Source organism: Panthera tigris, chromosome C2 (genome assembly GCF_018350195.1).
Source record: "Panthera tigris isolate Pti1 chromosome C2, P.tigris_Pti1_mat1.1, whole genome shotgun sequence".
Classification (NCBI taxonomy): Eukaryota; Metazoa; Chordata; class Mammalia; order Carnivora; family Felidae; genus Panthera; species Panthera tigris.
The window spans coordinates 128783633-128788635 of record NC_056668.1 but is presented as its reverse complement, the minus strand read 5'-3'; positions in this window follow the sequence as shown (position 1 = coordinate 128788635).

Below are 5003 nucleotides of genomic sequence, written 5' to 3'. Positions count from 1 at the left end.
AATCAGCTGGGGAACTTTTAGAAATTGCCAGTTCCCTGGAAACACCCCAGAGCAATGAAATCATCCCCACTGGGGGGGTGGGACCTAGGCATCAGTACATTTTAGAAGTCTCAGATGATTCTGTTGTGGAGTTTAGGTGCCTAGAAATTACTACCTACAGGCAACAATTTGCCTGAATGCTGAACTCTAAGCTTTGTGGGGGTAAAAACTGGTTTGTTTACCCTCTCTCATCCCTGACACCTGTAATACCTCCTGACCCATGAGTAGTAAGTATTTACTGATGGAAGGAATTCATGCTTATTTTGAACTTCATGAAGATGTAGATAAAGCAATGCTCTCCCTTTGGGGTGCCTGGGTGGCTTGGTCGGTTAAGTGTCCGGTTATGATCTCGCAGTTCATGTGCTCAAACCCCACATTGGGCTCTGTGCTGACAGTTTAGAGCCTGGATCCTGCTTCAGATTCTGTGTCTCCCTTTCGCTCTGCCCCTCCCCTGCTGCTCTCTCTCTCTCTCTCTCTTTCTCACAAAAATAAATAAACATTAAAAAAAAGAAGAAGAAATGCTCCCCCTTTTACCTAGGGATAATGTTGCACATCTATAGTCATGGCACTAGATTCATATTAGAAGCTTCTATGTACCCTGATTCTTAAATTACAGGATCATGAAAGGTTTATGGTCCGGGGGGAGAGCTCTGGTTTGCCAGGGCTATGGGGACAACTAGGGGCATCAGGACCATGGCTGTTTACCAACTGGAATGAAAATAGTTTAATATTTTAACATAGGTCCTCTTGTACTCATGTATAAACGGGCCACAGTGGTTTGGTTTTGGTCCTTATGTTGCCAGGGATTTCCTAGTCCCAAAAGCTGTATGTGATCTGGTGCTGTCCATTCTCTGACTTGTCATTGTCCTCTTCCTTTTCCTTGCACTCCAACCACACTGGCTTTCTCTGTGTTCCTTGAACACTGTCAAATGCCTTCTTGCCTGAGGGTCTTTGCACTTGCTGCTCAGTCTGCTGGAACATTTTCCCAATGGGAGGAGCTGCCAAGTCACGTTGCAAAGGGCATAGAAACAAACATGGGAATGACAGCAGCCAGTTTGGCAAACAGTCTACCACATGGTGCCTTTAGGGAAAATATTCAGTCTCTTAGATAAAATGCTCAGCACCTCAGATTTCTCTTCTCTCTCTCTCTGTCTCTTTTTCTCTGTGAGTGCTCGAAAACATTCTATTTTGGCTGCCAGAATCTGAATATTAACTATTTTTCTTTATGTTTCTGCAATAAATCTAATTGTCTTTCCTCTCATTTCTACTCCATACTCCCTGCCCACCTCCTTCTCCAGATAAATGCTTTATAGTGGCTAAGGAGATGCTTCATATGAAAATAGAAAGGAGAAATACACATTTAATGGCTTAAGATATTATTCCAGTTACAGTAGTTCCTCACAATGGTCTCAGGCAATGGGCTGAGTACTTCCTACACATTATCTCATTTGATCTTCACAAGAGCTCATCTTACACATAAGGAAACTGAGACCTTGAGTGGTTGGAGAAACATTTACTAGGTAAATGGTGAAGCAGGATTTGACCTGAGGACTGCCTGACTCCATTGCCCATGGTCTTCGTCCTTACACTCTCTTGTGTTTCTCTCTGTCAGATCATCATCTGTAATGTCCCCTTTATAAAGCTCTAAAATTCCTATGTGTTTAAAGCTTGTTTACTGCTCTAAGAAGTATGCACTAAGAGCATACTGCCTGGCTAAAATTTAAAAGACAGCAAAAAGAAGCGTGACACAGAGAGTGATTGCCATTACAATGGCAAACAAATCACAGAAGAATAATAGGAAAGCCTCCATACAGAAGGCTTTTATTAATCCACGGAAGTGGCAGTGATATTTCACCATGAAGCACAAGTTAGCAAGAATGGGCCACCAGGCTGAATTATATTTGAATATCTTATCTTCATGTTGGACACATGAGCAAGGGTACATATTATATGCATGATTATTTTTCTTTGGGTTAAGGCATGTTGTTGATGCAATAAATTTCTCTTGGGGCTTAGTATCCCATTTAGGCTTCTCACAAAACCATGGCTTGCTAGTCCTAAATTCAACATTGTTGAAAAAGATGTTTTTTCACAGATTCTATCATTTATACTTAATCCTAAATTATTAATACTTTAAATTTATTCCTAAGGAGTTGCTATTTTACTTTCTAACTATTCAAGGGGGAGATTTGAGTGGAAAAAATGTTAGCATTTATTTATTTTTTTCTTGTACCATGATGTTAAAAAATAACGACAAAATGTGGTCCCTGGACCAGCAACATACAGATTACCTAGGAAACCTGTTTGAAATACAAATTCTTGGGACTCACCCTAGACCATATGTGGTCTCCTAGAAGCCATGTAGTTTCAATTTTTGTATTTAGGTTTATAGTTCATCTCATATTATATTTTTCCATATACTTATCCAGTTGTACGAGCATCACTTATTTAAAAGACTTTTGTCCAAAATCAATTGACTCTAAATGTGTGGTCTATTTCTGGTCTCTTTAACTTGTTCCATTAATCTATTTATCCTTTACCAATACCGCACTGTCTTGATTACTGTACTTTTATAATAAGTCTTGAAATCATGTGGGTTGAGTGTCTGACATAGTTCTTTTTTCTCCATTTCCTTAGGTCATCTTTAATTTCTCTCAGCAATGTTTTGTGGGTTTTGGTGCATAGGACTTGCATGTCTTTTGTTAAATTTATTCCTATTTTACATACATATATAAACCATCACTACTATCCATCTCCAGAACTCTTTTCATCTTCCCAAGCTGAGATTCTGTACCCATTGAACACTAAATCCCCTATTCTTCCCTCCCCCTTCCCCCCAGCAACCATCATTCTACTGTCTGTTTCTATGAACTTGACTAATCCAGGTGCTCCATATAAGTGGAATCATATAGTATCTGTCCTTCTGTGACTGGCTTATTTCACTTTACATAATGTTTTCAAGGTTCATCCATGTTGTAGCAGGTGTCAGAATTTTCTTTCTTTTTTAAGACTGAATAATATTCTAGTGTATGTATTTTCCGTATTTTGTTTATTCATCCATCTATGGGTTCTTGGGCTGATTCTACTTTTTGGCTATTATGACTAATGCTGCCATGAATATGAGTGTACAAATATCTGTTTGAATTCCTGCTTTCAATGCTTTTTAGTATATACTTAAAATGGTATCTTTAAGACTCTTTTTTCCAAATGTTTAATGACAAAATATAGAAATACACTAATATAACACTGTATGTTAACTATAGTGGAATTAAAAATAAAAAATAAAATGAATTAAAAATTTAAAAATTTAAAAAACAAAATATAGAAATAATTGATTTCTTATAAAGAGCCCACCAAACTCCACACCCGAAAAACAAATAACCCAGTGAAGAAATGGGCAGAAAACATGAATAGACACTTCTCTAAAGAAGACATCCAGATGGCCAACAGGCACATGAAAAGATGCTCAACGTCGCTCCTCATCAGGGAAATACAAACCAAAACCACACTCAGATATCACCTCACGCCAGTCAGAGTGGCCAAAATGAACAGATCAGGATACTGTAGATGCTGGAGAGGATGTGGAGAAACGGGAACCCTCTTACACTGTTGGTGGGAATGCAAATTGGTGCAGCCACTCTGGAAAACAGTGTGGAGGTTCCTCAGAAAATTAAAAATAGACCTACCCTATGACCTAGCAATAGCACTGCTAGGAATTTACCCAAGGGATACAGGAGTACTGATGCATAGGGGCACTTGTACCCCAATGTTTATAGCAGCACTCTCAACAATAGCCAAATGATGGAAAGAGCCTAAATGTCCATCAACTGATGAATGGATAAAGAAATTGTGGTTTATATACACAATGGAGTACTACGTGGCAATGAGAAAGAATGAAATATGGCCCTTTGTAGCAACATGGATGGAACTGGAGAGTGTGATGCTAAGTGAAATAAGCCATACAGAGAAAGACAGATACCATATGGTTTCACTCTTATGTGGATCCTGAGAAACTTAACAGAAACCCATAGGGGAGGGGAAGGAAAAAAAAAGGAGGTTAGAGTGGGAGAGAGCCAAAGCAGAAGAGACCCTTAAAAACTGAGAACAAACTGAAGGTTGATGGGGGGTGGGAGGGAGGGGAGGGTGGGTGATGGGTATTGAGGAGGGCACCTTTTGGGATGAGCACTGGGTGTTGTATGGAAACCAATTTGACAATAAACTTCATATATTGAAAAAAAAAATAAATAAAATTCTACCCTTAGAAAGGAGGCATTATGGAATCAATGACACAAGTTGGTGAATAGAAGAGGTATCTTTTAGTCGAGCTGAGGTTGCTAACTGAGTCAGAAATATTAGCAGGGCTATGTGTCGTATTCAAAATATAAGCAAATCACTCACAGGTATCTTCAGTGTTCTCAGTGCTGGCAACTTTTAAAAAAACTCAAATAAAAAATATATTAAAATAAACAAACAAACAAACAAAAGAAATAATTGATTTCTGTATATTGATATTGTATCCTGTGCCTTTGAGAAATTCAATGATTAATTCTACCAGTTGTTTAGTAGATCCTTTAAATTTTATGCATATAGTCTTGTTGAGTGTGAATAAAGATAATTTTACTTCTTCCTTCCAAACTTTATGCCTTTTACCTGTTTTTCTTGTTTTAGTGCATGGCTAAGACCTTATGGACAATGTTTAGGAAAAGTAATGACAGCAGATATCCTTGCCTTGCTCCCAATCTTAGGGTGAAAGTGTTTAGTATTTCACCATTAGGGAAAACATTAGTTGCATGTTTTTTCTTAGTACCTTTAATCAGATGGAGGGATCTCTTCTATTCCTGCTTTGATGAGAGTTAAAAAAAAAACACTTTATAAAGGTATAGTCGATATACAAAAAACTGCATATGTTTAATGTATAAGGACACCTTGTTTTTTTGCACTTTGCTTTATTGTGCTTCACAGAT